Source organism: Balaenoptera musculus, chromosome 7 (genome assembly GCF_009873245.2).
Source record: "Balaenoptera musculus isolate JJ_BM4_2016_0621 chromosome 7, mBalMus1.pri.v3, whole genome shotgun sequence".
Taxonomy (NCBI): domain Eukaryota; kingdom Metazoa; phylum Chordata; class Mammalia; order Artiodactyla; family Balaenopteridae; genus Balaenoptera; species Balaenoptera musculus.
Window position 1 is genome coordinate 108,169,378 of NC_045791.1, and position 21,321 is coordinate 108,190,698.

The 21,321-nt window shown below is 43.0% G+C and overlaps 1 non-coding gene across 1 annotated transcript; it reads left to right on the forward strand.

The window, feature by feature from the left end:
- The first annotated feature begins 20,737 nt into the window (after nucleotides 1–20,737).
- TRNAA-UGC lies at nucleotides 20,738–20,809 on the forward strand. The gene has a single exon. It is a non-coding gene; the product is annotated as a tRNA-Ala (tRNA).
- Nucleotides 20,810–21,321: the final 512 nt, after the last annotated feature.

The window sequence follows — 21,321 nt, forward strand, 5'->3', positions numbered from 1 at the left end:
CAAAAGACACGGGCAGACAATTTACACAAAGCTATAAAAATGGCCAAAAACACGAAAATGTTTTCAACCTCACTCATCAGAGAAATGTAAATTACAACTACACTGAGATTTCATTTCTCACCTACCAGATTGACAAAAATGCAAAAGAATAACAACACATTCAGTTGGCAAAACAATGAGGAAACTGGCTCTCTCCTATGTGGCTGGTGAGAATGTAAATTAATATTGATAGAATCCTTATGGAGGAGAATTTGGCATTCTCTAACAGAACGACATACAGATGTTTACCTTGTAATTGAGCTATCTGCTCTATGAAGACAAGGTTATTCATTGCAGCACTGTTTGTAATTAGAAACAATCCAGACACCTACACCTATGAGAGTAGATGTAAACTATGGTACATCCACATGGTAGTGTACTACACAGCTATACAAAAGAATGACAAAGATCTCCATAAAATCATGTGGAGGGATTTCCAGGAGACATTAAGTTAAAAAAAGAAAAGACAAAGTGCAAAAGAGGACTAAGGTATGCTGTCTTCTGTGTAGGAAAAAAGGAAGAAAAAGAAAATGTACATGTTTCTGCTCATTTGTGCAAAAAGAGACACAGGAAGGAAAAACCAGAAATTCATGGCATTGGTTACTTCCAAAGAACAGGGTGAAAAGGATGGGGAAGGGTGTATATCTATGAGTTAGTTCTGACTTTTGGGACCTTGTTAATGTTCCATATACTTAAAATCAATAAGAATGAGAACAAGAAAAGTAACAGTCAAGTGCAGACAGAACTTAAGTTACAAATGAACTCAATTATTATATGATTTCAGGTGAATAACACAACCACACTGAAGGGTGAAGAAGGGTAACAAACCTAAATAACATTTCAATACTCCACATCCTTGGGCCAGAGACAGAAAGAACAGTCAACAAACATTGAACTCTAGCTGTAAGATGTGTTTTTCTCAGTAGTATGTGTTAGCACTTCTGAAACTACTTTGTATATTCTAGCACTGAAGAAATACGTACACGTATAGTGGATCATGGGAGCCAGATTTCTCATTATCTGAGAAGGAAATTAAAAATATGGAAAGAAGGAAAGTTAGAGTAAACCCTGAAGTGACATACTGGAGGTATCAGTGTGAACACTTGATGATAGATAGACAGATAGATTAGATAGATAGATAGATGATAGATAGATAGATAGATAGATAATAGATATAGATGGATGGGTGTGTAGGTGGGTAGATAGATGATAGATAGATAGATAGATAGATAGATAGATAGATAGATAGATAGATAGATAGATAGATAATAGATATAGATGGATGGGTGTGTAGGTGGGTAGATGATAGATAGATAGATAGATAGATAGATAGATAGATAGATAGATAGATAGATAGATAGATAGATGATGGCTGGATAAGTAGATAAATACTGATATATTTATTTTGCTCTGTCTGCTAAAGAGGGCCCAAAAACAATGATACCAAATGGTAGTGAGCAAACCTATCACCCAGATCTTGGTAAAAAGAACCAGAGCTTCTTAGAATAACGGCTGGTTTGGGGTCTGAAGATGGAAAAGACTCGAAACCAGGTCTTGTAAAGATCTTGTAAAACAACCTGGAACATCTTGTTGTGTCTGAAGGTAAGGACTGCTTTAAGAAGGGTGAAAACAAGTCAAAGGATGTGGGACCATCTTGAAGGCACTCCTGTAGCCAAACCTGGGACCGTCTAAGCACCAAAACAAATAGTAATAAAATACTGACAGACACAAACAAAGGGGGGAAGAAAAAAAATCTCCTTAGAGTAAAATGCCAACTAATACATGTAAAAGGAATCATGAAATTAGGGGAAAAAAATCACCATTTGGTGACCATCATAAAAAATACTTATTTAGGGTGTGACCAGTGACTTGATAACAGTTTATCATTGTAGGGATGGTACAGGAACACTGGCTAACCTCACGAGAGAGAAGATGACTCACAGAGCGGCTGACAGACCAAGAGGGCTCGTCCACTGTGAAAACCCAGATTGGGATAGAGCTTAGGTCTGATGGTTGATCAGAGAACAAGAGATTTATTTGTTCCCTGGGCAGTCCGATTCCCTTCAGCCTCACCATTGTTAGCCATATCAAATGGGATACCCAGTACACATCTCAGGGAGCTGCAGGGTTGTGCGTAGCCAGGAGCTACCACACTAGTAGAACTGCTTTACTGCCTTAAAGGACAACCTGACACAGAGGAAAGCGCCTCTTCTGCAAGTCAGTGGGTCGGTGGTGCTTTAAGCTGTCCCCAGACTATTCCCCTCCTTGGAAATAGCCACTGGGATTCATTAGCACCAACTGCCTTGCCTCTTCAAAAAGCACGCAATCCTAATTCCCAAAGAGCAGGCTTTGAGTCCCTGCGTGCAGGGGGTCTCCTGTGAATTGCAGTATGTTTATTACATTGGATGTTCCTTGTCCCTGTTCAAATGAAACATATCGAGACAGTCCTGGGCTGGGCACCCGAGGGAGAGCCTTCCTGCCTCTGAGTGACGCTAAGGAGAGTAATAACATTCTTCCCGGTCTGACTCCATCATTTTAATCACGGCAACTGTAAGCACCCCCCCTGCTAATCCCAGCTCTGGGCTTCCCGGGACCAGAAGTCAGCCTAGTAGGGAATTCAATTAATGAGCCACTCTCGCAGAATGACTTAACTCAGTTGTTACCACTGGGAAAACAGATTTGCGGCAAAGAGAAATGGAAAGCATAGGTTCCCACTCTATCGCTTTGTGTCTCAAAACGAGGCGCACTGTCCTTCCGAGGAGGAATGGGGGTTTTGTTTTGGTTCAATTGTCAAATCAAAATTCCCACTTTCTTGTGTAGCCACTGGTTACCATCTGTTTAGCTAAAGGGCTATGAGGATTCTAATCCCGTATTTAGTTTCCTAAAATGTTTATGTGCCTGCTTCTCCATCCAGAGTTTTCTTCACATGCTTTTCAGAGGGGAAGGGAACCGTACACAGCGTGTTTTCCATCTGCACTGTAGAAAGTAAAGTAATCCAGAACTGGAAATTTGTGTTTTAATTCAGTATTAATATTGTTTGGATGTAGTGTCCAAACAGATTTTTCAATTTAATGTTCTGCAGGGTTTTCTTTACCTCAATACTTACTTAAACTGCCAGTTTGACAGTTTTGTTTGTTTCAGAAAAAGCAAAAACACCGTGTTTTTCTTCCTCTCTTTAAAATGAATATATATACTTCGTGGAAGAGTTACGTAACCACACTGGATAAAACATGGAAACCAGAAAATATCCACAGTCCCAACATCAGAAAAAAATGTTTGGCATCTGTTAGAACTATTCTGCCCCAATCTACTGTTTGACTTTTGATTTTTGCTTTTTTTTTAACATTCATCATTTTCCATTTTTATTTATGCAGATATGCTGGCTTCTTTTATCACTTTTAAGTTTAGAAAGGCCTTTCTTCTCTACAGTATTCAATTTTAATCTCCTACAGCTTTTTTAGATTTGATTTCTTTGACTCTTTAATTCATCCAGAAGTTAGTTTGATGAAAAAAGAGATTTTTTTCCTCCAAGGAAACACCAAGGGGTGTCCAGGTGAACCACCTGGGTCCCTTGCATGTCGCTCCCTCCCCTGTGGTGTCACAGCAACCCACCTCTCCCAGTGTGGCTGGGTCCACCCCTCCCGCCAAGATAAAGACTCCTCTTGCTTGCTGGCCTCTGGACACGAGGAGTTCAAAGCAGTAGGCAAGCCTGTAGCTCAATGCAGTGCCTGGTAAGAGCGAGCCCCACCCAGGGGCCAGGACATCTTATCCTGAGGACCCCAGAGATGTAGGGACAGGGACCACCCAGTCCCCAGTGGGTCACTGGAAATCAGGGTAAGGGAGGGCACTCCTGCTTCCTCTCTTGGTTCCGGGATGCAGTCTTCTTACTACGCGGTCACAGTCTGACTCAGGACACCTACTGCACCCCATCCTCAGGTTACTGCCTCTGAGCTGGCATCTCAGTTGTGCCTCGCAGGCCATTCCAGCACTTCTTTGGGCTGGCAGTTTCTGGAAGGTGGGATGTGTAGCACACCAAGAGACCTCATGCTCATGGGCTCCCTCCCCCCCTTCCTTTGTGTTAATGCCGTGTTGTACGGGATTCCATGCTGGTGGCTCAGGCACTTCTAATGCGCCCAGGTCGTGGAGATGATGGAGATGGTGGAAGATCCGTTTGCTACTCTGAGGCCCCTCAAAGGGCAGCCCTTCCGTGTCACCCAGTACACAGACCAAAGCAAGGTTTTTAGGTGTGGAATATGCCGCCTCCAGAAACAGAAGAAGCTTTCCAGGTGGTGTTCTTTCTTTTTTTAGGAAAGGATGCAAGATGTAGTCAACCGTCTTCTACTTTGGAGGGAATTCCAAATGTGCCCCCAACAACTGAATCTCTAAAACCTATACTGAAGTCACAGGCCCCTGAATCTCCCTAATATTTACCTGCTACCCCTGTAGCACATGCGTCTCACTTACCAAGGCCTCCAGCATCTTGTTCGTCATTACATGTCATCCATGTCATGGATTCATGTGATGTTCTGCAGGATGTCCAAATGGTCCAAAGTCCTTTTTGACCCATATTATGATAGAGGTCAGGAGAGTTAATACAACGCATGGGAAAAACTATGAATGCATGTTGTTGTCCGTAACAGGTGAATATGAATGGTTTCTGTCACTCTTTCCTGACTGAGATAGAAAAGAATACATTACCAAATCAATGATTGTATAACATGTCCCAAGGCTGTATGAACATATGCTAGCAACGACACCTCGTCCAATGCAGCAGCTGCAATGGGGCTACCACTTGGATGAAGTTGGAGTAGTCTAGAGTTACTCTCCAGATCCATCTTGTTTCTGCAGGAGCCAGACTAGCAAATTAAATAGAATTATGATCAGGACCACCCCTCTGCATTATAGGTCTTTGATGATGCACTAATAGCCCCTACTCCTCCTTCCCTCACAGTCTGTGATATTATTTTGTTTGTTACATTGGGGTTTGGGTGGGGGAGGAAGTAGATTCAGGGGCTTCCGCTTAACCATCCCCACTGTGGTAGCTCTCATTCTGGGATCCAATGAAACAATATGGCGGTTCTTCCAACTATGAAATACGTCAATCACAAGATTCACCAAACTACCTGATACATTCTAAGGTGGACTTTTTTTGTTGTTTTTTTATTGAAGTATAGTTGATTTACAACATTGTGTTAATTTCTACTGTACAGCAAAGTGATTCAATTATACATATATATGCATTCTTTTTTATATTCTTTTCCATTATGGTTTATCACAGGATAGTGAATATAGTTCCCTGTGCTATACAGTAGGACCTTGTTATTTATCCATCCTGTATATACTAGTTTGCATCTGCTAACCCCAAGCTCCCACTCCATCCCTCCCCGCCTCCTCCTCCCCCTTGGCAACCACAAGTCTGTTCTCTATGTTTGGGAGCCTATTTCTCTTTCCTAGATAAGTTCATTTGTGTTACACTTTAGATTCCACATATAAGTGGGACATTATGGTATTTGTCTTTCTCTTTCTGACTTACTTCACTTAGTATGATAATATCTAGGTCCATCCATGCTGCTGCAAATGACATTATTTCATTCTTTTGTATGGCTGAGTAGTATTCCATTGTATATATGTACCACATCTTCTTGATTAAGGCAGACTTTGACTGGACCTGGGCAAGAGTCTGTGACTTTTCCTTGGAATGACCACCCTCGGCCTCCTGCTCATTCATTCTTGCTTCCTTTTGATCTTATAAATGAAACATACCACTGTTGGAGACCCATCCATTTTTCCCCTGGGATACCATGTTTTATTAAATATATTCACAGCTCTTTGCAGGTCATGACCCTTGCTACCTCTCCAACTTTGCTGGATGTTTTGATAATTACGACCATCTGGTTTCTGGTGGTCAGGTGCTGGCCCATGGTTTCTATTGCCTTAGGGCCTCCAATATCCATAAAAATCACTATCCATGGACCAAGTTCTGAGACAGCCTCTCCTACTCTCAGCCCTGGACTAGGGTGGCTCCAAGGAGAAACCAATGGCCCACATGGAACAATGCAGATGTGCCTGAATTGTCATGGCAGGTGGTAGAAGAAGGGTTTGGAAGGCTCAGGAGAGAGGGCATGCTGGGGTGGGGGGGGGGAACAAAGTGGGAGAGCCTCCCTTGAACTTCTTAGTGATGCTGGTGGTCCTCTCACCAGCACATTCCTGATGGCCTTGGTGAACAGCGCAACCCCAGCCCTTCCAGTGGAACATGGAACTTGATACTCCAGAGTCTTCTGGCCTCTGCTAACCCTCAGGGAGCTCTGGAGTGAGAACTGCCCATCAGAAGAGTCCTATATTGAGCAGGAATTACCAGGTGCTAATATTCTTGCTCTATCATTGGCGAGGGGCCACCCAAGAAGACAGTGGCCTTGTCTCCAACACTGAGGCAGGTCCCAAGGGCACAGCTAACTGCACTGCTTGCAGGTGGATGGCAAGGTTTTTTCTTGAAGAAAGATTAAAGCAACACACCTCCAGGGCTACTGCATCTCTCGTGCAATTACAGGTATTTTCATAATTATCTGTATTCTTCTTATGTTTTTCATATGTGTTCAAATAGCTGTATTACTTTCATATTCACTAAAAAAAGTATTTTATAAAAATTAATTGACCAGTTTGTCACTTTTCCCATGATACTTTGTAGTCGTTGGTGACCTTGGAAGAGGTAAAGTCACAAGAATGGAAAGCAGATGAAAGGAAATCAGGGAGTAGCTGGGTATCAATTCCCTGATCAGCAACATGACTATTAAATTACTTCCTCATGGAGTTTTTATGAGACACCCTGCATCGTCTTCCAGTGCCATGACTGACACATGGTAGGTTTGTGGTGTGGGGGCCTGGCACTCCAGCATCAGAACAGGAGGGGATGGAGGCACTGGTGAGGGTCATCTACCATAACAAGAGGCAAAGTTCAAAGAGAGGACACACGAATGGAGCTGAGTTCATGAGGAACTGAGGTTAGATGAGGCATGGTTTCTGCAGGAGACTCTGGAAAGATGGAAACAATATGAGCTGTTGAAAATAATCACTATTACCATGAAACCAAATTTTCCCACTTCCCCTCACCTTTCTGGAAGGCTTGTCTACATGGCATTGGGCTGGTGAAGCCACTTAAATTTTCATTAATATCCATCCTGCTTTCCCTGGGAAGGGGGCATTACCCATTACTATCAATACCTTGGTTCTATAAACAGGCAAACCAAGGGAGAAATGCCAAATTATTTGCTTAAGAACACATGTTAGATAAATCCCTGTGTTTCTTCTATAGCAAAATGGAAATAATACTAGTCTGTCTTGGGTACCTGCATGAAGAATGGAAGCTGTGTTTCCTTTTTGCCTTTGTAACCAGGAATGTTAATGCCAAATCCAGCACCCAGTTGTAGAAAATGATTCATCTGAGATCCTTTTCCTTGTGTTAGATAAATTTTCTGATTTATTTCTAGGTATTTTGTTTTGCTTTATGAGTTTTTACTCTTAAGATGCCTTAAATCTAATGAAAGTAGAAGTGTAAAATTCCCAAGTTAAAAAACAAAAATCTGTCATGTGGAGTCAATAAGAAGATTAAGGAGTTAATATTTACACAGATCTTTGAGAACATTGGTGAACCATATTTTTTTAATACAAAGTCATAACCAGAAATATTATAATAACCTCTTCCATTCTGGAAGCTGGAAAGCTCTTATTTACTAATTAATCCCCAGTTAAGGAGTGCATGGCTTACAGCCGTCACACTTCTCTGAAGCAAATTAAGTTTCTTTGGGAACCTACGACAGGTTCTTTACAAAGCACAATAATGGGGGAAGAGCAGTCTGGAACATTGGAGATTTCATTCCTTATCCGGGCTTTGCTATCACCTACCCACAGGACCATTACCAAAACTCTCCTCTCCCTGGGCTTCAGTCTTTCCATGTATGAGTCAGTTGGATGGTAGATCTTAACCAGTTTGGGGTTGCAAGTCCTGGAGCTACCTGATGAAACCCATGGACCTTCTCCCAAGAAGTAGTTAATAAAAAACATTTATATACAGTTTCAGGGGGGGTTGTGGAACAAGGGAAATCCACTCCAGCATCCTTGCTAAAGAACCCATATGACCTCTTAGGTCTCTCCAGCTCTTAAATTTTATATTTCCAAGATGAAGGTGTCTCTTTGGAGGAGGGAAAAAAAATGAGGATGTACTGAGCTGCCAGCTTCCCCTGAAGATCAGCCGTGATAAGATTACACCTCTCCTTGGTCTCATTCAGATAACCTTGTGGGAACTTCCCTGGTGGCACAGTGGTTAAGAATCCACCTGCCAATGCAGGAGACATGGGTTCTAGCCCTGGTCTAGGAAGATCCCACATGCTGCGGAGCAACTAAGCCCACATACCACAACTACTGAGCCCGTGTGCTGCAACTATTGAAGCCCGCGCGTCTAGAGCCCGTGCTCCGCAACAAGAGAAGTCACCTCAATGAGAAGCCCGCGCACTGCATCGAAGAGTAGCCCCCGCTCGCCGCGACTAGAGAAAGCCTGTGTGCAGCAACAAAGACCCAACGCAGCCAAAAAATAAATTAAAATAAATAAATAAATAAAATTTTTAAATTTTAAAAATAAAAAAATATTTTAAAAGATCATCAACGTCTAGTTCTACTATTGAGTCATTAACTAACTTCATGAACCCAAATGGTACTCATTGGAGAAGTTTTAGCCAGTTGTTTTATGTTCATTCTTTATGTATTACCATGTGATTCCTTTTATGAAGATCACACGAGGACACCTTGATTCACAAAGGGAATGTGTCTAATCAGACACTCTTCTACCAAAAGAGAAACATTGGAGAGCTGTGCTTCGGGCTGAGGCCCCCCACATTGGCTAGACTCCTGAGATTCATTCTCCCAACGTACTTTTTAGGCAAGATGGCCAACCCATTCCTGGGCTTCTGCACCCTCTGTGACATCCCGTCTCTAAGTTTTCTGTCCCACCCTCAATGATGCAGAGACCTGTGCCCGTGTCATGTGCCCTGACTGAGCAGTGTCCCCTTCCTTTGTGCTGCGGTTATGCCCTAGATAGACCTGACCCTGAACCTCTTGAGGTTTCAACGGTGAGAATTCTTGGGGTTGCAAATAACAGAAACCCGACTCAAAGTCATAGAAGCAAAAAAGGGAGATGTACATTTTAAATCCTGGGGTTTCTTAAGAACTCAGTAGTAAAAATCCATCCAGACTTCAGGGAAAAAGTGAATCTCGGGGGAATGTCGGAGTGTCTCTCCATCTCTCATCTCCCTCCCCAGCCCACCTCACTTCTCTAGTCCACATGGCAGGAGCCACAGCGGCAGGTCTCAACTTCAGGCACCTGAAGAAGACTGGCTTCTTTTCTTCTGTTCCAAATCCAAACCCCACAAAGGACTTTTCCCAAGTTGAGTCAGTTGTCCACTGAAGCCAGCAGGTGGGGCCATGCAGGACTATCATGGCAGCTCCCACGGAGAGCAAGAAACAGAATAAAAGACAGATGAGCAAAGTTCCCCAAAATGGGTGGGGATTGTGCTGGGTGGAAAGAACTCTTCTCTCGGGACTTCCCTGGTGGCGCAGTGGTTAAGACTCTGTGCTCCCAATGCAGGGAGCCTGGGCTCCATCCCTGGTCAGGGAACTAGATCCCACATGCGTGCCACAACTAAGAGTTCACATGCCACAACTAAGGAGCCCACGTGCCACAACTGAGGAGCTGGTGAGCCGCAACTTAGGGGCCTGCCTGCTGCAACTAAGACCCAGTGCAACAAAATAAATAAATAAATATTAAAAAAAAAACAACTCCTCTCTCCTTTCCTCCTCCTCCTCAGGTCCTACAATCACCAACCTGAGTTCCTCCAATCCCTTATTTATGAATAGTTATGTTTATATAACTATCTTAAAAGAGGCTTCATTCACCCCAAATTTGTCTTATTAGGGCATCCCTATATAGACCATGTAATAGGCACTCCCTGGAAAACAGAGGTTTAAATACCTCTTGAAAATAATACCTTTGCCTGTGGTGACAACCAGATGGCCCCAGGGAACGAGCTCTGCCATCTGGGCTCACTCGTCTTCCCCCAGCTCATTGGTCTCACCGGAAGCAGAAATTTGGCAAAGGTCGTGAAGGATGGAACGAAGGAATTCACAAAGTCGGTGAAAAGAACAAACTCAAAGGGTCCACTCCAAAACTGGCAGCAGTAGGGTGTTCTTGACACTTCCTTCACACTGAGCTGATCATGCAGTTTACACTGTCCCAGCACACACGTGAGCTGATGTCCACTCTGTACCCAGGACCGCCGTCACCCTCTCTTGGTGATCAGCCAAATGGCATTCTCCTAAAAATGGGAACACGTGTTCAATACCACTCTGAACTCTGCTGTAGAAAGTGAAGATGCTTCAGACTTAAGGCAGTTTACAATTTCTCTTTTTGACACACTTGGGAACTCCAATCAAGAAAAGTGTCCAGACCTAGCCTTCTCCAATCTTACTGGAAAAGACCTTCTAGGGTGGATGTTCTTAATCTGGCATCTTTGACCCCCGGGGGACCTCTGGATGGTGATGGGGGAACCAAGATGCTACTAATGTTATGTATGAAAATGGATGTGTGTTTCTCTATGATGCCCTTAGCTTTCCTCAGATTCTCAAGGTGATCTGTAAGCCAAGAAAGATCTCAAATGGCTATTTTCTGAAAAGAGCGAAAACTGATCCTACCTTGGCTTTCTTCAGATTTCACCCCATCCACAGATACTTCATTCTGCAGGCCAGGACCAGAGGCAGGGGGCTCACTGAGAACCCAAGCTATCAGGCAAGCCTCTGGAGGAGACAAGGGCCAACCCAGATACATCACATCTTGAAGAATTGTGAAAGGTGGACCAGGAGCCCAAGAAACTTTGGAAACTTGTCCAGTCTGCATCTTCTCTCCTCTAGTGTTCCCATTAACTCCCTCAGATGCAACCACAGCTTCGATCCGAAGTCTGGATCCCCACCCTTCATACGGCCTGACCTGCATTTGAACTTGTGCACTTCCCTCAAACTCAGTGTGTTAGGTAGAGTGGGAAACACCCAAGCCTGTCCCATTGGAGGCCTGACTGTATCACTCGGTAAATAATAAGCCTGGGCGAGCCCCAAATCTTTCTTCAACTGTAACACGAGAGCAAGAGTGACCACAAGGAGACAGACTCACAATGAAATAATACAAGTGGAAGGAAACAAGGGGCTAAAGTGGAGGGTCTTAGGAAGTAGCTCCAGGGGAACCCCAGCTGGGGAGTCTCTCCAAGGGTGCGGGATTGAGGCTGAGATCTGAGGGAAGGAGAGAGGCAGACGGTGGGAGAGAAAGTGAAGAACATTCCAGAGTAAAAGGCATGGACCATCCGAGCAGCGAGAAGAAATAAGCACGTGGAAGGAACTGAGAAAATGAAGTGTTATGAGATGAAGTAGGAGGATAGGAGGGGACATCACGCCGGGACTCAGCCAGGCACAGAGAGACAGCCCTCGGGAAGGCCAGTGACATGGGAAGATGCCCATTTTCAGTCCCCTCTGGTAGCCGAGCTGGGTGGGAAATGATTGGAATAGGCAAGCGTGGCAGCAGGGAGATGGGTTACAGGCTGGTGCTGGGGTCCAGGCGGCAAACAGGGACAGCCGGGGCCAGTCCAGGGTGAAGACAGGCAGAAACCTCACTTCCCATCCCCTGTCCTCCCCTGCATCCCATCACCCTTCCTTTGACACCTTCTCCCCAGGCCCACACCTGCCAGCCTGCTCCAGACAGGACAGGGAGAGAGAGAGAGAGATAGAGAGAGAGGGAGGGAGGGAGGGAGGGAGGGAGAAAGAGAGAGACACTTTGGGGAACAGAATCTGATTTTCGAAGAAATCGATGCCACCATGCCAGGCTTTCTCACACCTGCTGCCATGAGCATCTAACTACAGGGCAGGGCCAAAATCCTTTGCCCAAAGATGACCCCAGCAGAGCACTCTTCCAAACCTTCAGTGAATCTCAATCTCTCTCTCCCTCTCAATTGTCTGGTGAAACCAATAAACATATATTTGAGGGCAAATTGGAGAGCTTTCAAGAGCAGATTTTAATTGTGTCTAATCATCCCCGGGAGGTGTCATTTGTTAGCGATAATTGATAAAGCGGGATACATGTGCAAGAGAGACAGTGTTTTCAAAAGATGTTTTATGCATTAAAAATCAACTTTAAAATAGATCAATTTAAGGAGGTTCTCCCAGGTGATATTTACATACAGTATCTTTTATCCATGGCTCATTTGATATCAACAGCATCACTGTCATCACCAGGGATTTTGTAGAAGTGAGGAGGATTTCTTTCCTTCTCTTTAATTGTTTTCTTCCAGCCTAAAGCACTGAGATATTATATCGCAGACAGAAAATGAACAGAACTATGTGCTCATTCCTAGTGTGGAAACTTGCTAATAAAAGAGGAATCTCTGGGACTTCCCTGGTGGTGCAGTGGTTAAGAATCCGCCTGCCAATGCAGGGGACACGGTTTTGATCCCTGGCCTGGGAAGATCCCACATGCCATGGAGCAACTAAGCCTGTGCGCCACAACTACTGAGCCTGCGCTCTAGAGCCCATGAGGTGCAACTACTAAAGCCCGCACACCTAGAGCCCGTGCTCCACAGCAAGAGAAGCCACCGCAATGAGAAGCCCACGCACCGCAACGAAGAGTAGCTCCCGCTTGCTGCAACTAGAGAAAGCCCGCATGCAGCAACGAAGACCCAATGCAGCCAAAAGTAAATAAATAAATTTATTAAAAAAAAAAAAAAGAGAGAGAAAGCTCTCAGCTCTGCAGTAGGAAACAACAGAAGGAAACATCAGTTTTGTTAGCCAAGGCCATCTTTCCTCGGCCCAGAACTATGAAGCTTTAAAAGATTTCACGTCCAATGGAAACTTCTTTTAGCTTTCAAAAGAAACACGTAATCCTCTGACCTGTCAGTTTAGCACAATGGATAAATACTGTCTTGTAGTGCAAGTACAGTATGTTCATTTCATCAAAAACTTAGGCTCAAACAAAATGCCATGCTCTTTAATTACAAAATTTTTTCTGGAGACGCTCCAAAAATAATTTCTCAAATTATCCTAAATTTAGGTATTTTTAAAATACTATCTCCTAACCCAGTTTTCCCCCTCACTCCACATTTTCTGGGAGTTCTAGCAAAACACCAATTTAGAAAACTAGTCAACTAATTTAAATATAATTAGCCAACTAAGTTAACTGTAACCCAATAGTAAATTAGGTTGAACGTGAAGTTTTCCAGAGTTTGTACTTCCTGTCTTCTTGGGTACAAAGGCCCACTCTCACGTGCACATGGGCATTTCTCTTTAACTCAGTTAGCTGACCTGCCAAACACTGGGCTCTGTCCATTACTCAAAAATTAACTTTGGCTTCTATTCCAGAAAGCAGAAGGAATTCATGAAGAGTGACTGTATGATTACCAAACTCAAGTGAAGTTTATGTTAGCAAAGCAAAGCTCCATCACCTCTGTCAGGGTGTGCTGACCAAGACAGAGATGGCTGGGACTCTGTAAACTCCAAGAGCAAATGCAGAGCAATCTCCATGATAACCTCTCCCTTTAGCCTGGTGAAGGTTGTCCCTACAGCTGTGGACTTCTGCATTGTTGCCTTTGCTGGTCAGTGACAGCCATCTTTCCAAGGCTCAACATCTGTCCTCCCTTGGTTTTCAGAACTGCCAAGGGTCTGTGCAGGACTGCTGTGAGGTCTTGCTACCAAACTCAGGTTCAGCTGTTCACCACTTGAAAGCCAGTATTCGAGAGACAAGTATTAGAAGGAAAGGAAAGATTGCTTTATCCAGGAGGCCAGCAACCTGGGGAGAAGGCAGATTCAGGTCCAAAAGCCAATTCCCCACTGCCAACCAGGGGGCAAGAGCTTTTAAAGGGGAGTTTCAGGTGTATATAGGGAGGGGGCTACGTGCAGAACAGCCCTGTTAGCTCAGACAGTCATCTTGAAATTGGTCGTGTGGTGGTCTGATCAGAGTCAACTTGATTGTTTTAAGTACAGTTAATCTTCGGCTCCAGAGCTGGTTTGTTCCCACTTCTTTGAGGCCGGTTTTCAGAATTGTGTGAGATGGAGCAGTTTAGGTCATGGCTACAGTCTGGGCATCATGTAGTTAACTTCTTCTACCTGGTGGAGGTTTCAGTATCTGCAAAACAGCTCAAAAGATATGGCTCAGAATATTATCTATAGCCCTTGAGGAGGAAATAAATGTCCTTGAATCTGTTTAATGGCTAAACTATTACTATTTTGTCTTGTTTGACTATTTTTCTTTGCTTTTTCATTTTCTCATTTCTCTGATTAAATTTATCCTTCGGCTGAAGTTTTCCTACAGACAAAAGGCAGGCTGAGGACATTGCCGGGGGGGCGGGGAGGGCTGGTGTCTGTCCTGGGAAGGCCCCATAGGGTCCTGCTCGGTTTCAGTCTGGTTGCCTTGGCAGAGCGGTGTGGGTCAGCCACTTCTTTCCGATGGGTCCCATCAGGGCTGGTACCATTCATGCTGCTGAAGCTGCTGGCAAGATTCGCCAAGACTGGCTTGAAGCACAGGGCTCCGGGAGAGGAGTATTCCTCTGTGGTCGTGGTGTGCTGGAGCCAGTTTGTAACAGCTCACAAGAGCCAATTAGTAAACCTTCAGGAATTTTGCAAGCCAGTTGTTAAACCCTTGGTAGCTTGAAATCAGCCACAGTGGGAACATTTACACCACGGAAATGGGCAAATGTTTAAAAATTCAGGCTTTGGGTTTTTTTCCCGTAGAGCTAGTTATTAAATATTTATCCACATACCATGGGACTGGGTCATCTCTTGGCTGCCAGGAGAACCAGACACATGGTTCCTAATTGCTTTCTGAGGCTGCTGGAGAGCCCAAGAAGACGGAGGTGTGGGAGATCCAATTTCCCAGCGGGTAGTGTGGCTGAAGCCAGAGGTTGTATCAGAGATATTCTTCCACTTAGCCTTGAAAACGGGAGTCACTACTGTTGCCTTTCGCTGACTCAAATTGCATAATAAATGTATGAGACAGCTCAAAAGACTGCATCTCAGTTTTCTTTCATTTTCAATATCGCTTCTCTGGGAATCTATGGGATGACCTTGAATGAAAAGGTGAGGTTGAATTAAGTGGCTAATAAGACGACTCTGTAGTCCATTTCCTGGGAAAGAGGTGGATTTCTGGGTGAATGCTTAAGTGACATCCAAGGTTAATTGCAGGACAGAACAATGGTGAAAACACATTGAAGGTAAATATACCGTCAGGTAGAAATTTCACTGTGGTAGATGCCGTCACTGCTCCCCCCCCACCGCCCCGCCCACCGCCCCGCCCACCCCACTGCCCCGCCCACCATGCCCTTGAGCCACATCATTGTAGTGAAGGTCTGCCCACCCCACTTTCAACCCCAGCAGCTGCATCTCCTTGCCGGAGGGCTTTACGCTGGAGAATTAAAGATCCCAAGGAGCAACTCTCAACAAAAGGCAGAGCCAGTGTGAAAATTCCCCAGCGCCTAGTTTGGGAGGAGTGTGACACCTGTTCGGTGTTTTCACCAAAAGTTCCTCAGTGGTTTAAGGGCCAGTGTCACAGGTGGTGATTGGCTTCATAAGGCATTCTTTGTTGGGTTTCCTCCCTTCCCCATCTCTCTTCTCCATTTTCCACTAGGTTTCCTAGGATTACCACCCAAGTAACTACTGGGGCTGGAAACTTTGCCCCACCCAGAGCCTGCATCCAGGGAAAATGGACTAAGACGGTCCCTTTCACTGATGCTTCACTCATCCAGGGCCCAATCATACATGCACCCTGGTCTCCAAAAGGAGCCAGACCTGTGCTGAGACAAAGATGTTCTTCCTGCATCCGAGCTGGACACGTGTTACATCATGTTGCTTGTAATTAAACCCAACTGAGGCTCCATCCCATCCTAGAGCCCTCAACCAATGATCTACAGGGATCTGAGGACTGAGTAAAGAATGAGGACTTTTTAAAAAGTTTTATTATGTAAATTTTCAAGCACACACAAGATTAGAGCTGACCATATAACGAACCCTTTTGTTCTCATCACCTAGCTTCAATAATTATCAACCTATGTCTATTCTCCTTTAAAAGCATTTATACCCTCCATTCTCTTTCTGCTGGATTATTTTAAAGTAAATCCAAAGTATCACCTCACTTCATCTGTAAATATTTCAAAGTCTCATAAAAAATAACATAAGAGCATTTTCTAAAACATATTACTAACATCACACTAAATAAGGAAGGAAAGAAAAATTCCTCCCTAACATCAGGAACAAGACAAGGATGACCCTCTCACCACTTCTATTCAGCATTGTACTGGAGGTTCTAGCCAGGGCAATTAGGCAAGAGAAAGAAATAAAGTTTATACTGATTGAAAAAGAAGAAGTAAAATTATCTTTTTTTGTAGATAACATGATCTTATATACAGAAAATCCTAAGGAACTCTGAGAACTAATAAATGAGCTCACAAAGTTTCAGAATACAAGATTGATATTTAAAAAATCAATTATTTTTCTCTACACTAGCAATTCCAAAATGATGTTATGGAAGCAATCCCCTTTACAATAGCATCAAAAAAATAATAAAATGCTCAGGAAAAGAAGTGCAAGACTTGAGTACTGAAAACTATAAAACATCATTGCAAGAAATTACATAGAAAGACATCCTGTGTTCATGGATTGGAAGACTTAATGCTGTTTAGATGGCAATACGCCCCCAAATGACCTACAGATTCAGTGCAATCCTTATCAAAATCCCAACTTTATTTCTCACAGAAATAAACAAGTGGATCCTAAAATTCATAAGGAAATGTAAGGATGCAAATAGCCAAAAAATTTTTTAAAAATAAGGACAAAGTTGGAGGACTCACACATCCCACTTTCGAAACTTACTGCAAAGTGATAGTAATCAAGCTAGTATTGGCATAAAGGTAGACCTAAAGATCAATGGATTAGAAATGAGAATCCAGAAAAGTTTCATACATCTATGGTCCATTGATTTTTGACAAGGGTGCCAAGACAACGCAATAGATAAAGAGTGGTCTTTTCTACAAATGGTGCTAGGACCACTGGATATCTACATGCAAAGAATGAATTCAGACTCCTATCTCATAACATATACAAAAATGAACTCAAAATGAATCACAGACTTAAATGTAAGAGCTAAAACTATAAAACTCATAGAAGAAAGTATAAGAGTAAATCTGTGTGACTTTCAGTTAGGCTGAGTCTTCTTAGATAGAACACCAAAAGCAAAAGAAACCAAAGGGAAAAAAAAACAGATAAATTGGACTTCATCAAAATTTAAAATTTGCATGCTTCAAAGGACACTCTCAAGAAAGAGAAAAGACAGCCCACGGACTAGGAGAAAATATCTGCAAATCAAATATCTGATAAGGGTCTAGTATCCAAAACATATAAAGAACTCTTACAGCTCAATAAAAAGAAAACTCAATTTTTTAAATGGACAAAGAATTTGAATAGACAATTCTCTGAAGAAGATATACAAATGACCAATAAGCACATGAAAAATACCATTAGTCATTAAGAAAAAGCATATCAAAAATGAGATACCACTTCACATCCACTAAAGACTATAATCAAAAAAGACAGATAATAACAACTGTTGGTAAAGACGTGGAGAAATTGAAACCCTCGTACATTGTTGAAAAGAATATAAAATGGTGCAGCTGCCATGAAAACAGTTGGCAATTTCTCATAAAGTTCAACATAGAGTTATCATTTGATTCAGCAATTCCATTCCTAAGTGTATACTTAAGAGAAATGCAAACATATGTCCACACAAAAACTTGTACACAGATGTTCATAGCAGCATTACTTATAATAGCCACAAAGTAGAAACAACTCAAATGTCCATCAACTAATGAATGGATTAACAAAATGTGGTATATCCATACAATGGGATATTATTCAGTCACAAAAAGGAATGAAGTACTGACACATGCTACAGTGTGAGTGAACCTTGTTATGCTAACTGAAAGAAACCAATCACAAAAGACCACATCTTGAATAATTCCATTTGTATGAAAAGTCCAGAATAGGCAAATCTGTAGAAACAGAGAGTTGATTAGTTGGAACTGAGGCAAAATGGGGAGTGACTGATAATGAGGTATGGGGTTTCTTTGGTTGGTGGGGGGGGTGATAAAAATGTTCTCAAATCATGCCACAATAATGGTTACACAATTGTGTGAGTATACTAAGAACAACTAAATTGTACACCAAATGGTATGTGACCTATATATCAATAAAACTGTTTTTAAAAGTAGGGACTAGGCTCTTCCTGGGAAGAGGGGTCAAAACATGAGAGAGATTTGTGTCTGGCTTTGAAGATAGAGGGGGGACATCTGAGGAGGGATGGAGGCAGCTTCCAGGGGCAGAAATCAAACATCAAGGAAATGGGAACCTCAGTCCTACAACCACAAGGAACTAAATTCAGCCAACAACCTGAGTGATCCTAGAGATGGATTCTTCTCCAGGACCTCCAGAGAGGAACACAGCCCCAGGGGCATCTTGATTCCAGCCTTACAAGACCCTGAGCCGAGGACCCAGCCATGCCTCTCCCAGACCTCTGATCTACAGAACTAGGAGCTGATAACTGAGTGCTGTTTTAAGCTGCTAGGTCTGTAGTAAGTTCATTGTCATGCAGCAAAAGTCAGCACAGCCTGCTGTTTATGGCGTGGCTTTTCTCTCACTCTTCAACACACGTCCCTGCTCTTTGGTAGCAACACACGTGCCTGCAAACTTGTAGACCAGGAATTTTTACAAACGGTGAAGCAGGTCTGCTCAAAAACATGAGATTTTTGAGGGTTATCTACAACATCTAACACTTTGAAAAGATGTAAAAGGACACTAAAGAGAACGAAAATAAAAACTGATTTAAAAAGTAAAAGTATAAAAGAAGATGAAAAGTTTTGTCATTAAGTATTAAAGGGCAAGGGAGTAAAATGCAATGTAAATATTTTACTGGCCAATGTAAAAATAGTAAATCTACCATGTGATAAGAATCAAAAGGAAATCTTCTAAAGATTAATGTAACAAACTAAAAGGCAATTTTTGTCTTCTAGCTTTCTTGAGATATAATGGACATGAAACACTGTGTAAGTTTAAGGTGTACCACATAATGATTTGATTTATATAGATCATGAAATGATTACAAAAAGGCAATTTTAAAAGTTAAAAATTATTTTTAAACTATTTAGAAATTAATTTTTAAAACAAAAAGTGATGTTAAAAATTATAAGAGAAAACAAAAGAAATTATTAAAAATTAAAAATAGAACCATTTTACAGAAAAGAACAGAAACTCTAAAACTTCTTAATTAAAAAAAAATAGAAGTTAATTGAAATAAGCAGGACCATATAATCAAAATCATTAAATTTCAATGAAATAATACAACACACCCCAGAGGCAATTTAAGACTAAGGTCATTGAAACCTGAGATTCCAAGAAAGTAAGGGAAACAGATGAAGATTTGAGGAAAGGTGGGCGCCTTACAGGGTGCGCCAGCCCTCAGCCTCAGGGGCTAGTAGCTAGTGAGGACCAGAAGGACACTGTCTCCAAAATCCCTGGCCCTTCACTTTCTGGTAGATCACTACCCACTGGTGCAGACTTACGTCCAGGGAGCCAGTGCCTTAAAGAGCCTTCCAAATATGTATTTGTATAAAGATTCACTTTGCTGTACACTTGAAACTAACACAACATTGTAAATCAATTATACTCCAATAAAATTTTTTTAAAAAAGAAAAGAAACCTACCTCTTAGTACCTGGACACAGGAAGCAATTAATAGGAATATGCCGAGTTTCACGAGAGAAAACATCTCATTAGTTGATAACCGAGAGGCCTCAGTGAAATGGAGATGCAGAAATACTGCTGGTTGCAGGTCATTGTAAGCTTCTTGTATTATTCCTTCTCTTTGGTGACAATACATAAAATAGTTCACGGATTAATCTGAGCTAACATTAGAAAACAAATATTCTCTAAGCATAACCTACCACCTCATCTCTCTGTTCATCTGTTGGCTTCTATTATTTTGATTCTTCTATGCAAAGAATTTTGCTTACTTGGAAGTAAAATGTTTGAAATATCACAAACAAATAAAAAAAAAAAAAAAAAAGAGCCCTCTAAGCTTTCAGAAGTGCAGCTTTTTCCCAGGCTACACTCACCCCAGCCTCCACCCATAGTCCAGGGGTTCTGTCTTCTGCTGGAGGTGGGGGAGCTGTCCAGTCTCCCCAACACTAAGGAGTCGGCACATCTGTGCCCTGCATGGAGGAGTGGTTCCCCCGGGGCGTGGGGAGGACCCAGGAGTCCCACCGTCCTCTTGTAGCTGCCCTCAGCCCAAATCCATGTCTCTTAAGGCACCTACCAGGTGCAGTTTGCCCTACACACTGCCTGCCCAGGCATCACAATTCTCCTGTAGGGACTGGGATCCCTTGGACACAAAACTGTTGTCAACCACAGCCTAACCCTGACCCCCAGGAGACTCAGCCCACGCCCTCCATAGACAGCTGTGGAGAAGAGACATAAGGTGGCCCAGAAATCTCCAAATGAGCAAAACTTGATTAGTCTCCATGGGGTAGGACAGGACAATGCACATCCACAAGCCTTTAGTTCATGGTGGCTAGTTAGAAGGGGGTGTAGCTCAGTGATAGAGCACATGCTTTGCATGTATGAGGCCCTGGGTTCAATCCCCAGCACCTCCAGGTATTGGCTCTATTTTTCTCTAGTGGACTAATGATGGAATATTGTTCAAACATTGTGGCTAAAGCAGTCACTATGGGGGCCTAAAACACCTGAGAGTGAGCAGAGATGCTCATTCCCTCTCCACCCAGATGCCCAGGTCCTAAGCTTCGCTGGGGGTCCACTGTGCTTGCTCAGCACCTGCCTATCATGGAGGGGTGCCTGGAAAGTGCCCCTCTCCTCCTGGTTCTTATGTCGTTGTTCTGTGGCTCCTCTTTGTAAATATCAGGACGGGCAGTGTGCCCACTGCAGAGGAAGTGGAGGAGCCGCTCTGCAACGTCTCCAGGTCACACCAGAGAAGACCTCAGCCTCTCCTGCAAATGCACTGGGCTCCTTGCCCAGAGCTCTTTAAAAATCAGCATGGAGGAGACCTTCAAGATGATGGAAGAGTAAGACGTGGAGATCACCTTCCTCCCCAAAAATACACCAGAAATACATCTACATGTGGAACAACGCCTACAGAACACCTACTGAA